Consider the following 14,003-nt stretch of genomic DNA (forward strand, 5'->3'; position numbering starts at 1 on the left):
AGTATGAATGACTTCAATTACTAGTACATGCATGATGATGGTATGTTATGCAGAGTGCTGCTGTGGATGCCGCCAGCCTTTTAACGTCTTTGCCTTTGCTGTAGCTACTGCCCGAAAAAAAGGATCTCATTTCCCAGTCTGCCCTGCCTTGCTTCTACTACGATCTAGCCTATACCACGTGACGTGTATGTGTGTGAACAGACAAGCGTAGCGTCTACATAATCATAGTAGACACTGTACAGGCTAGGCGACATCGCTCACTGTTGCATGTGATGACACTTGAACAGCTAGTGCGCCTCTGGCGACACAGTCGACAGTCGGCTTCATTTCGGAGTTGGCGTGGTATCAGCGGAAAGATCGGCCCGCAATGATTTTAGACCTTCTCGTACTAGTACTTAGTAGTACGTGTTGCTGTACACGAGTAGCACTGTACTTTTGTAGTGTGGAGCAGGCAGTAGAATCTGATGTCATGTTGTACAGTCATGTACATAATCTATGCTTAGATCTACATCTTCTGTCAGATCAGACAGATGAATGAAGCCACAGAGCTCTGGCCGCTGGAGCGTGCAGCGAACGTGTAGAGAGGATCTTGGAGTGGACTGCTGCACCGTCCGTGCTTCAGGTGAATGCGGAATCGATTTTTCCTCGCTCGTTGCCGTCTGTGGGTGTTTTGGGCGGATGCGTGTTCTGCTTGCGGCCCTTCATATTGTTCTTTTCTGGGTATTTGAGTGACGCTCCGTCGCAATTGGTTGCGGAAGTGAAGCGCTTTCGTTCGTTACCTGCCCATCGGCAGGTGGCGTTTAGATTTGTGGGACTACCAATCGTCCGGGTCAACGTTACCAGAATAGTGGACGCCGGACAGGAACCACCCGGCCGTTATCGGGAGCAGGTGCTTCTCCCTGGCTTGAAGTCAGGTAAGCATCTCCCATTCAGTCCCAGTAAGATCGGGCGCCGAAGAACACCCAGGCTGGAAAACCGGCAAAATTTAAGAAGAGTCCAGACTAGAATTATCAGATTTAAGAACACTTTTAAAATTTGGAATTTCCACATGAGTGCAGTATTTAACTGATCGGCTTTGAGCTCGCCACAACACCTGTCATAATAATAATAATAATAGTAATACATGTACGTTGTCATACATGGACAGTGTACATGTACTTACACGAAATTGCGAATTTACACGTAGATCTACATTGTTCATGTATGGGAGGTGAGTACATGTCATGTACACGTGTAAACAGTAACTGCTACATGTACAGTCATTCCCATTTACGACACCCACTAGTTTAGAAGTACTACATTGCACTACATGTACATGTACATGTACATGTACATGACAAACGTGATGACGTCACTCGCCTCGCCGCGCGCGTGTGAATAAGAACGGTCTGGCTAGAATCAAAATTTTAAGAGAGCATGTCTGAGAAAACCAGAACATATGTGCAAGTCGATCTCTCAGATTTCGCTCAAATTTTGCAGGTAGGTTTGCTTTGGGGTGTAGATCGACATTCCAAAGCCCGCACAAAATCTTTTGAAGGGAACCATGAAATTGGCATACCCCTCAATATTGGCCCAATATTGGCACGATTTATGGGTCTACAAACGAGCCACGGCACAGCGTACAAGAACAAGCTACGAACAAAACTCCATCAAGCCATCATTACCTCACCTTAGAAGAGTTCTTGGGGCAGCACCACTTAGCCACGCCAGCATCCCAGAAGACGAGGGAAATCATCCCTTGACGCCACAAATGATCGTCTTGAAAATAGCCAAATTACAAGCGCTGATAAAACAGCGAGCTACGTCCTCAATTAGCAAACACTATACACCGGCAGATAGTAGAACACCTCTTCTAGCACTGAGGACATGTCCCCCATCATCCTTTTGGGGTTTTCTTGAAATAAACAATTTTGAATTTTTCCACTCGACCATTCTGAAATACGTCCAAACTCATACCTGCGCAGGAAAGCTCGCCCCTCCGCGACGTCTAGTCAGCAATTTCTACTCCAACACCACTCCCAACGCTGCAGAACAAAGTGTATTGTTGACTCTGACAAGGAAAAGCAGCGGTGATCACGTGTCACTCCAAACGACAAGCTTCTCCTTGCGCCACCAACATTTTTCGTTGCAACAGTTGATGCAAAATTGACTGAATTTTTGCGTGTAGTTTTTGGATTTTACTGCAAGAGGAATGAAGAAATCACGTGGATCGTGACGTAGAATAATGCTTTCTGGTACACGACACAATGCACACGATCAGGATCGTTCCTGAGGCGCTATTCGAAACGGACCATGAGGGAGGAGGTAAGATGCATTATATTTCTTGCATGCTCTGCTCAGAACATGCAGAAACTATCGTTATAACGCTAGCAGTATTGCATTGGCAAGAATTCTTGGAGACATTTCCTCTTGCAGTAAGAACAGGGATGCATTTTTTCACACTAACCTCGCTCATCCCGAACATGGTTCAGCAGGAACTACGGCTGGTTTACATGCTGATGATCCACGTAGATCTGCAACAGCAAGGAATGAGCGTGGTCCATGCCATCAAGGTCGTTTGGAGTTGACCAGCGCGCGGCCAACACTGGTTGCATGAAGTATGTGGCGCGGCCACTTGGCAGATTTCTTACGTCATGAACAACGTGATTTGACCCTACTCGCCGCCCGTCTCTGTGCTGCATGTAGAGGGAAAGTCCCAGCTGGAAGGCCTTCAACACGACATGCGTGCTCTTGAGCTGGACATCAAGATGCACTTGATCCGATCCAGATCAACGGGTGATCCATGTAAGTGCAGGAGCGCTTGGTCAAGGTGACTCGGAACAACTGCTGAACCGTGATCTACGAGACCTGGCATTCTTGTGTCACGAGGCACGTGATTTCTTCATTCCTCTTGCAGTAAAATCCAAAAACTACACGCAAAAATTCAGTCACTTTTGCATCAACTGTTGCAACGAAAAATGTTGGTGGCGCAAGGAGAAGCTTGTCGTTTGGAGTGACAAGTGATCACCGCTGCTTTTCCTTGTCAGAGTCAACAATACACTTTGTTCTGCAGCGTTGGGAGTGGTGTTGGAGTAGAAATTGCTGACTAGACGTCGCGGAGGGGCGAGCTTTCCTGCGCAGGTATGAGTTTGGACGTATTTCAGAATGGTCGAGTGGAAAAATTCAAAATTGTTTATTTCAAGAAAACCCCAAAAGGATGATGGGGGACATGTCCTCAGTGCTAGAAGAGGTGTTCTACTATCTGCCGGTGTATAGTGTTTGCTAATTGAGGACGTAGCTCGCTGTTTTATCAGCGCTTGTAATTTGGCTATTTTCAAGACGATCATTTGTGGCGTCAAGGGATGATTTCCCTCGTCTTCTGGGATGCTGGCGTGGCTAAGTGGTGCTGCCCCAAGAACTCTTCTAAGGTGAGGTAATGATGGCTTGATGGAGTTTTGTTCGTAGCTTGTTCTTGTACGCTGTGCCGTGGCTCGTTTGTAGACCCATAAATCGTGCCAATATTGGGCCAATATTGAGGGGTATGCCAATTTCATGGTTCCCTTCAAAAGATTTTGTGCGGGCTTTGGAATGTCGATCTACACCCCAAAGTTTTAAAGAACTTTCCTAGGCTGCGCTCGAGCCCCTGCGTTCTTCGGCGCCCGATCTTACTGTACTCCGTGTCGTGTGCTCACATTTGTCCACGTGGTATTGTATTGTTCGTAGTGAAGCGCAGCAACGGCAATTCAAACGCGAAGGTATTTCGGCTGCTGCAATATCCACTCACTCTCAATCCGTGTGCAGAGAAAATTAGTCGATGAATAATTTCGTCAAATTCCAAAAAAAGGACTTCTTCCAATCGGAAACGGTGACCATTCAGCAGAAAAACTAAATTGAACATGTACATGGTCATGGCTCATGAGTGCACAATCAGGGCTGCCACACTTGGAGGGAGAAAAATCTGACGGGGGTGCTGGGGTGTCCCCCGCGGGGGTGCAGGGGGCAGGGCCCCCTTGGTGAAAATGTTTAGGAAAATGGCTTGCTGTTGGGGCCCCAGAACACATTTTTAACTTTCCAGCACACGCACTACAACCATGTCAATTATGAATTAATTTAAGGGCCAACTGGACTAAAAAGCGCTCAAAATAATAATCGCTTGTCCCTCTTTGGGAACAAAAATCGGTCGCTTTGTCGGACAGGCGTTCAAAAATCGCACGATTTCCAAAAAATCGGAGTAAGTGGCAACCCTGAGTTATATTCATTGCCATTTTACGACTATTGTCTCCTCGTAGGTTATTGTAATACTTTGATCGATCTCTTTGTCATTTTAGGGGGAAAATCCGTATTCGTGTGCTCTTTGACCAACTGAGCACATGATAATGACGTAGTTGGCTGAGGTTTGAATCGCCTCGAAAAGAGCTTTCTGTGATAGAGAGTGGAATGGCATTGATGGTGGAATTTACTCGCACATTGGGCTTGGGGTGGACTTTGCTGTAATCCCATGCCTGATTTGTGGCAGCTAGTTGACGGAGTCTGGTATGCTGGCGTTGCTCTCGCCAGGAGCTTTCCAAAGAGCCCAAGATTGTGGAAATGCAGTGAAGGAGGTCAAAGTTATAGCCTGTTAAAGGTGTAAATTGTGCAGAAAATTTAAATTCTGCTTCATTCGGTGCTGGAAATCAGTACATAAAGGGATATTTATTTATTTTTGCTTCGTTTTTGTTTACTACCATGGCTGGCTACCGCCTCCGTCGTTCCATATTGGCCTATATTCTCTGGCCACGGGAAGGTGATATAAAATAAAAAAAATAACTGATGCAGCATGCCTGGTGTGCAACAATACCATACCAGTAAAGAAGCTGGTCAAATAGTGAAAGAGGGCTGTCAACGCAAGGATCATAACGTGAAGCAAGTTGGTAGGATGAGTATGTATGCGAAGTGTGTGGAAGGAATGCATGCAAGGAGAGAGTGCATGTTCCAACACCACGTTATGTGTGCGAACAATTGGGAAAGCGAAGAAGAAGAAAAACGATAAGCTAGCACCACAGTATAATAATAATTACTCCGTAATATTAGAAAGGAAAAGGACAAATGGAAACGAGTTAAGGGTAACTCTCCACCACTGTAACTAGATACTATATACAGTCAGAAAGTGCAACAACTAGGCACAAAACTGACAGAGTACAGAGTACTCGTTTCCATTTGTCCTTTTCCTTTCTACTTTTATTATTGGCTCAATACCCGAGTTTCAAATTGCACACCTGATGAGCCGTCACGAACCATACGGCGAAACGTACGTCGTGTGAAACAACTTGTTTTGTAGTCAACTAGTCCATCACAATGTCATGCATGAGGAGTACTGTAGGAGTTTAGATTTCGGCTTGTACAATTCGTTCTCGCAAAGCTTCCCCCTTCTTAACTTATCTTTGATATTTTTGACCCACCCAAGTTGGGTGGTGTGCTGCTTTGCTGCTTCGAATTGTAGTTAGACCGCTTTGTCAAATCGCCTACTGGTCTCGTCATCGTCCAGTGACAATCGACATTCTTTGTTCCGTTGGGACTGTAGCGTGTGCTCGTTTTCGTTGCGCTTGCCTTCCCCTCTTTGGTCTTTCCATAACCTTGAACCTTCCAAGTTGGAAGGCTGTCGGTTAGCGCTACGGAGATGTGTTGAAGCTAGGTGTCAGGACGTCGAATGTCTCAGTACTCTGTCAGTTTTGTGCCTAGTTGTTGCACTTTCTGACTGTATATAGTATCTAGTTACAGTGGTGGAGAGTTACTCTTAACTCGTTTCCATATATCCTTTTCCTTTCTACTTTTATTATTGGCTCAATACCCGAGTTTCAAACTCCGTAATATGTACCTGACCTGTCAGTGTGTGTTCAGGATCAAACCCCGTGTTATGTATGTAGCTGACGTGTCAGTGTGTGTTCAGGATCAAACCCCGTGTTATATATGTAGCTGACGTGTCAGTGTGTGTTCAGGATCAAACCCCGTGTTATGTATGAAAAAATGAAAAAGTGTAAATCTAGCACCATACACCCTGACTACTCGATTCAGCCTCTGGGAAATCCAGATAATTAATACTTGGTTTACAAATCAGTTGGCTGGAAATCCCAGTGCCCTCCGTATGCTTCGCTTTCACCTAGGTCATCATGCTTGTTACTTCAGTTTCCTAATCATCAATTTCTATAAAACTGATAGAAACTTCTTTTCAATATGATTATCAAGTACATCTTTATGTATGTTTTTGCAAAGACGTTTCTTTTAGTTGGATAGAAATAGAGGATTTCTGATGGTATGCAAGCTCCGCTGCATGGAGTTCCCTACACACACCATTCTCAAATCAAATAGTCTCTTCGCTGAAAAGTACTTACTGTAAATATACCAATTTTCGGCAGCTATTTAATTTCAGCTATATTCGGCACCGACCCAAAACGCCTAAATTAAAACGCCGATAAAAATTTTCACAGCATCTGTCGCACTATACCGTGCCCTCTGATCTACCCCACGCCGAAAATAAATCGCCGCCAAAATGTCAAAAATCGTGAAGTGCCGAAATTTTGCAGAGCCGAAATTTTGTATATTTACAGTATGTCTCAATCAAATATTCTTACAAGAAAACTCTGAATTAGCCTCTGGGATATAGCTGATGCTATTACCGCTCTTTAGAGATCGGATAGCTCTAATTCTGTGATGACCATGCCCGGAATTTACCGGAAGCCTAATTGATTATCTTCCAAGCTCTGGGCGTCGAGACCCCCAACATAATGGTTCAAAACACAATGATCCCGAGGGACCCATTGGAACTTTATTAGCTGGAGGAGTATGCACCATGTCCTGGGAAATTGTCAGAGAAACCACCCAGGGGATTTAGAGCAGAGCAGAAGAGTACAGTTTTTACCGCTCTTTAGCGACGAAATGGCTCTAGTCTAGTGCCCTTTTCTGCGGATTCTCAGTCTGTCGGAGTACTTACTCCGAGAGTTGTCATTGTTAACGAAGAGCAAAGCATCAAGGCTGTGCTGTAAAAGACGGGAGGCCGTTTGCATCCGCTTTTGTAGATTTTCCCGGGAAGTGGAACCCTGGGGTTGAAGTCAGTATCTGCAAAACTTAGACTGCGACAGAAAACAATAGCCTGACGTATGTGTTCGGTCTTCTTTGAAAATGCGAGTGAGCGTGCGAACATGTTGGTGCCTGGAGTGGTGAATGGATGTCCAGAAAACGCTGTGATTGATACAGGATCCGCCGCTAGATTGTTGTCAGAGGATTTTGCCGACCGCCTACCTAAGGAGCTGGAAAAGGAAACCTCTGACCAAGGCCCCAGGTTAATTGGTGCCAACGGACGACCACCGCCGCCCGAGACGAGGAGGACACCGCTCGGGTATTTGACAGTGCTCAGCCAGTTGGCGCGATGAAAAGGCGAACCCCGCGTTCCCGCCATCCGCCCCAGCTGTTTGGGAGTCCTGTGTGGCACGAGTAAGTGACTTCAGTGGTACTGACTGGATTGGTTGTGTTCGATATTACAGTTAGTTTTGGAACAATTTTGGTAGGGACTCCAATTTGACCTGCACTCGTTTAGTTAAAATTGTTACCCATACTCTTAGTCTAATTTATGAAGTTACTTATAACGCGAGGACATGTTCTTTTCCATGTAAGCGGGGGATATGTCATATCCATACTATTGACACATGCCTTTTAGGCATCTACGTGACAAGTCTGCCTTTATTTAGGTGTCTAGTTATTTATTTATATCCCGTAAACGGATTCATAATCGCCTTTATTTTATGTATTCACACAAAGCCTGGCGCCTTCCTTATTTTGTATACCCTGTTTTTCCTTAGCTGGCTCCTGCTCTTTGTGATACAGTTTATACACATTATTGCTAAGTAAGGATTTATCGGGTGTTAGCGGCCGTCGTGAGTTCCCTTCGGGAACGGACACGATAATTTACTTTACTTTTCTCTCTCTCTCTCTCTCTCTCTCTCTCTATCTCTCTCTCTCTCTCTCTCTCTCTCTCTCTCTCTCTCTCTCTCTCTATCTCTCTATCTCTCTCTATCTCTCTCTCTCTCTCTCTCTCTCTCTCTCTCTCTCTCTCTCTCTCTCTCTCTCTCTCTCTCTCTCTCTCTCTCTCTCTCTCTCTCTCTCTCTCTCTCTCTCTTCCTTCAGGCGGAAGCTTTGGCTTCCGTCTCTCTTGCCTTGTGCTCTCATATCATCTCTTGAACTATGTTACCTTCGTTGAAGATGTGAGTAAACCTGAACGCTGGTGTGAGTGTACGTGTCTTTATAATTATGCCTGAGTGTGTGTGTGTGTGTGTGTGTGTGTGTGTGTGTGTGTGTGTGTGTGTGTGTGTGTGTGTGTGTGTGTGTGTGTGTGTGTGTGTGTGTGTGTGTGTGTGTGTGTGTGTGTGTGTGTGTGTGTGTGTGTGTGTGTGTGTGTGTGTGTGTGTGTGTGTGTGTGTGTGTGTGTGTGTGTGTGTGTGTGTGTGTGTGTGTGTGTGTGTGTGTGTGTGTGTGTGTGTGTGTGTGTGTGTGTGTGTGTGTGTGTGTGTGTGTGTGTGTGTGTGTGTGTGTGTGTGTGTGTGTGTGTGTGTGTGTGTGTGTGTGTGTGTGTGTGTGTGTGTGTGTGTGTGTGTGTGTGTGTGTGTGTGTGTGTGTGTGTGTGTGTGTGTGTGTGTGTGTGTGTGTGTGTGTGTGTGTGTGTGTGTGTGTGTGTGTGTGTGTGTGTGTGTGTGTGTGTGTGTGTGTGTGTGTGTGTGTGTGTGTGTGTGTGTGTGTGTGTGTGTGTGTGTGTGTGTGTGTGTGTGTGTGTGTGTGTGTGTGTGTGTGTGTGTGTGTGTGTGTGTGTGTGAGAGTATGTCTAGGTATATGTGCGTGCATGCGTAAGAGTAATTCTGTTGGTGGACTCTCTCTCCAAGCGGCCACCACTGCACGGCCTTGTAAGAAGAAGTTTTAGTAAGTTAGTTATGTGGATGACCGCGGCCTTGGGGTCTAACCCCGGGCCGACCGGATACGACACATGACTAGACACACCTAGCATGCAATTCTGGCGCCAGAATTAGAGAAATTCCGCCCTCTTTTCAGAATGGACGGATTTGACGGAATTGGATAGAATCAATTCTAACGACGGAATTTGTCACTTTTTGTGTAATTGAACTGTGCATCAACAATAACTAATTCTAGAATTGACCGAAATGCGTGTGATCGAAAGCGCCCTATATGTATGTGTGACCGCTGCATCGTGTGTTCCGCGAAAGCGGCTGCGGTAGATACGCGTTTTGCCTCCGCTACAGTACAAAACCGGATACAACTTACAAGCATCATGTTCTTTGAAGTGGGCATGGAAACATGCGCGAAAAGTGAAAAATCACATCAACGTTCAAAGCCATCCCGGAGCGGCTTTGAAGGCGGCTTTGAAAGCGGATTTCGGCTTTTGGTTTTCAGGCAAGGCGAAACGAGTGGTTTGGTGTGTCGAGTGCGCAGAGTTTTTGTTCCTTTTTGGAGAGGCCGGTACCATGCCTCGAGTTGTCTTTTCTCCCAAGGTGCAGCTACGGCTTATAGAACTATGGGGAAAATACCAGCGAGAAAATGGAACTATGATTAAAAGAGCTGTTGCCGAGAAGAGGATTGCAGATGAGCTGAATCTGTGCGCAAAGCAGCTATCCGGAGATGTTCAGGAAATGATATACACGGCCGCTATGGTTCACAACTCCAGCATACTCAGAGGAATACACCAGTTGTGGAGGCGTTCCACCGAGATCATACTAGCGGACCAAGAAATAGTATTCTTGAAATATTGAGCCAAGTGCTGCACGGTACCAGTACAGGCAGCTCATGCAGAAATCAAAATTCCCGCTCTTCGCCATGGGTCACGCGCGTCACTTTTTATGTGTTTGGCATGCACTGAGTGCGTTCGATTATGCACGCGAATCGATTCACGATTTTGTTTTGCCAGTATAATCCGCCAAGGGCTATACATGTCAACAACAAATAACTCCAAAGCACGAAAAAGGCCAAAAACTAAACCAAGAACATGTGCAATAACATGTTATTTAGAAAGACAGGACGAGTGAATAATTAGTCAGTCCATTGTTCATGATGATCTCCGACGGTTACTTCGGCAAGCGAGCCTCCGCCACTGCCAAAGCAGCGTGGGCTCCGCAGGAGGGTACAAATTTCAAACTAAAATTTAAACGCCTACAACCGCGAATGCACATGATACAGGATTTCAGAAGGCTGAAGGAAATCCTGCATCTAACAAATGCCATAACATGAGAGTAATGCTCACCCCTCTTCTCAGCCAACAGATGAGCAATTCGTTTATACAGTGCTGTTGATGCTGGACCCATTCCGCCACTGGCTGACATGACCGCCGGAACAAAGGAGTCTTGCTCAACCTGCCTCACCCGCTCCTCATAGTGCCATCTCTTTTCTTTTTCATGTCGCTGATACACAATAGTATGCGGTGCAGATCGATGTGAGCGTGAGTGAGGATTAAAAACCCATATATCAATAAGTGTACGCTCAAAACGACTGCCCCACAAACCATTGGCAGCGACATCCAACCGGGCACGGTCTTCCACATTTGCGGTCCGGTAGCGAAGACGCTCCCCCGTCAGCGGTTGCAGCAAGGGCTCGATGGACACACTGGTGCACACCTCGTCCAGCAGGCGGGCCGTGACGTCCCGAATACCATTGTGTCTAATGGAGGGAAACCCTCCATAGGGGCACGACAGGGAATGCGCGACAGTTGCCACTTGGCCGCAAGAGCAGTGTGGCGGTACCCTGGCCGGTGTCCATCCGTAACGGAGGCAGAGCCCGTCCCAAAACTCTCCATTCGATAAATTAAAATGATACTTCTTAAGTGGACGACACGTCAGCCAGCTCGACGACCATTTCTCCTTCGCGACGTCTATGACATGTCGTAGCGACTCCGACGCACTGCCCGATATCGCCTCGAATTCCAGTTTCTGATGGCGTCGAGAAGATGCCTTGGCGTCTCTCTTGGCCGATCTGATTAATACTACGGAGTCACCGATGGAGCCATCCCCCGACAAGATTCTCCGAGACAAAGGGTTGGTCATCCGAACCGACGATTCGTATTGTTGGCATAGGGACACAGGGTTAATCAAACCGAGCCCACCCAGACGACACGGCAAAGCCATAAGCCGCCGGAGGGTGTCGCCTGGGGATGCACCGCAAGTTAAGGCGGGAATCAGTTCAGACTTCACAATGTCCTCCAGCGGTTGGAACATGGGTTCGGGTACCTTCATGGTACGACAGAGGAACGCCCATCTACCCGGAGGCCCGTCACATACGCAGAATACTCAGCCTGCGGCTGGGTTTGTGCAAATACTGCTAGCTTCTTCAGTTCCCCCATCCATTCGTCCACCTTTGTTTTGATATAACTTTGAAGAAAGCTGTCCCTTCCGATTGCTGCGCCAAGAAATCGTGATCCCTCGTCCGTTATCATTACACCAGTGTCCCGAAACAATTCAGTCGCCTCCTGGTAACACCTTTCCTTGACGACAAGGACCGATTTCTTTGGGTTTACGTAATATTCATATGCCAGTCCTCTCTTGTCCATTATGTCCCACCATAGACGGAGTCTGCGAAGACGAGCAGCAGCGGATGAATCGTCCGCGAACCATGACTGCACCGCACCCGCCTCATCCGCCAAACGTATCAAGGGCATTATTCCCAACGCGTACATGTACATTGCAAGGGGATCACCCTGTGTTGTCCCTTCTTGCGACAGGATACTTTCACCGTCCACGTAGAGATGAGCTGGATCACGGTAAGTATTAATCAGAACGGTAGCAAGTGATGGACACAAGTGCCGAACATTTCTTAAGCAAGTCTGTCGATTTAGTCTGTTGAACGCATTACTTGCATCCGCCATCAGAATTCCTTCGGTGTCATCCATCTCAAAGGCCTGCTGCATCGCATGTATTCCCGCCTCTATACCGCAATCTTGGCCAGCGCATAGCTGTATACACCCAACCGCCTCCTGAACGGCTTGGCCTACGACGGAGAGGATGGCCTTGCTTTTAATGCGTCGAGCGACCTCACCTATTCCAATCGGCCGAACACCGGGTTGCTTGTCCAACGCTATCAATCTGCACGCAGTGAAAGCCGACAAAGATGCTGGGTGCACGTATGTGTAGGCCAAACGCCTTGCACACGATGCTTGTGCATCGCAAAGGCCCTTGGAGGCGTCAGAGAAACTAGCGCAAAAATGCCCCCAGTTCTCGGCGTCAACACCACTCGGCCCCGCAGCACCCTGCATACGAAGTGCTGCACTCTTATTCGAATGACGGCCAAGGCTGCTGAAATAGATCGGATGAGGTGGAGCAGGTGGATCACCACTAATAACGGCGTCCTCGCCCATCGGCTCTGCGGGTGGATGTTTGTCTTTCAGGATATCCCGGACAATGCGTCCGTCAATCTTGTCGCCCAACCAATGCACGCCTTCATCATCACCGCTTGTCAAGCCACGGAGCGCCTTGCCCACTTTGCCCGCGGTGACATAATCTGCAAAACGCCTAGCAGGGTCAACCGACGGACCCACTGAATCACGTTTATGTTTGTTCTTGGACAAAAGAAGAGAGGTCTGTACGGTGTCCGCTTCCCGTTGCAGCTCTGCAAAATCTCCCTTCGACCACTGGTCCATGCGGCGCTCAAGTATTTTACCATATTTATTATTGTCACAGTCCGGCTTCTGCAGCATTAGCATCTGGTAGACGGCTGCAATCTTGAGTGCGATCATTTCATACGATCCCCCATCTCCGAAGCAGGAATAGAACGATGTCAAGGTAGTGATAAATCGTCTTCCAATATTTCCAGACGGCACAGAGAAAGCTAGCTATGGGCTCCGGCTCGGGCAGATCCAAGCCGGTCCGGACATCAGCTGAGCCCTGCACACGCAAGGTCGACATAGCGGTATTCACTTCAACAGCATCCTCGGACGTGCGCCCCCTGGTCTCCCGGGAAGCAGAGTGTAAGTCACTTGTGGTTGGTACCGAATTACCATGCACAAGTCCCCCAGGCAAGGACCCGGTGTCATACACGTCTGGCGAGCATACTGGAGCTAAAGTGTCGACAGCGGAATGCGGATCAACCGCTTCCTGTCCATCAGGTAAGTTGGTATCAGCTCCAGTTTTAAAGAGTTCAATTTGTTTGTCATTTCTAGTATTGTCCATTTCACCATTGTCAGCTACCGGTAAAGACCGTGCATCGAGGCTCCTATCCAGCCGGCCAGCAGAAGAGAGAATGAGATCGCCCGACACTGGTTCATGTCCAGGTAGAACCGGCACTGGGCAAGCAGGAATACCCCGCCGCTGTGCAAATCTGGAGTCAGCACCTCCCAAGGAACCATGAACCACTGTGGTACAATCGCTTGGTGCATTGGAGTGCGCCGCCATCGGCACAAGACCTCTATCATCAGCTCGAGGTGGATACGGATTGCGACATTTCCCATCCATCATTGGCCTGCAGTTTGTACAGGGCTGCTTGAGGCCGCAACATCTACAGTCTCTGCACAGGTCACCGTTTGCAGCGCAGTGACAGCACCCGTAATCCACCTGTCCGCTGTGGCCCTTCGCGCGCTCCCGCTGGCGTACACGGGTGCGCAGCGCGTCTACCTCACGTCTTGACGCTTCCTGCGCCCATACAGATTGGATATCGGCATCGTCTCCCATCACGCGTGTACGGTCTGGACACCGCCGTGGCACCTGTGACCATTACACGGTACGGGCTGAATCCGAATGCAGAGTCACAATTCCATGGCGCTTCGAGAGGGAAAGTGATTCCGTAAAAAGAAATATCGAGGAAAACAACGAGATTCCAAGACCTCCAGCAAGTCCTTCATGCTGTGGAAGAGTAAACTCCCTGAACAACTCCGTTCGTAGGCGCAGTATGCCCTAGTGTACTGGAACAGTCGAAAACTCGAAGAAATTCCTCCAATATCAGAGCCCAGAAACGCTCAACCGCTCGCACTTTGGAGCTGTTTCCATTGCCCATTGACTCCTTATCCT

General features: G+C 47.7%; 1 long non-coding RNA gene across 1 annotated transcript; it reads left to right on the top strand.

The window, feature by feature from the left end:
- The first annotated feature begins 634 nt into the window (after positions 1 to 634).
- Positions 635 to 7,265, top strand: LOC135826989 (uncharacterized). Its single transcript, XR_010555356.1, has 2 exons — positions 635 to 914; positions 7,142 to 7,265. It is a non-coding gene; the product is annotated as an uncharacterized LOC135826989 (long non-coding RNA).
- The last annotated feature ends 6,738 nt before the right edge of the window (positions 7,266 to 14,003 follow it).

Source organism: Sycon ciliatum, chromosome 11 (assembly GCF_964019385.1).
Source record: "Sycon ciliatum chromosome 11, ocSycCili1.1, whole genome shotgun sequence".
Lineage (NCBI taxonomy): Eukaryota > Metazoa > Porifera > Calcarea > Leucosolenida > Sycettidae > Sycon > Sycon ciliatum.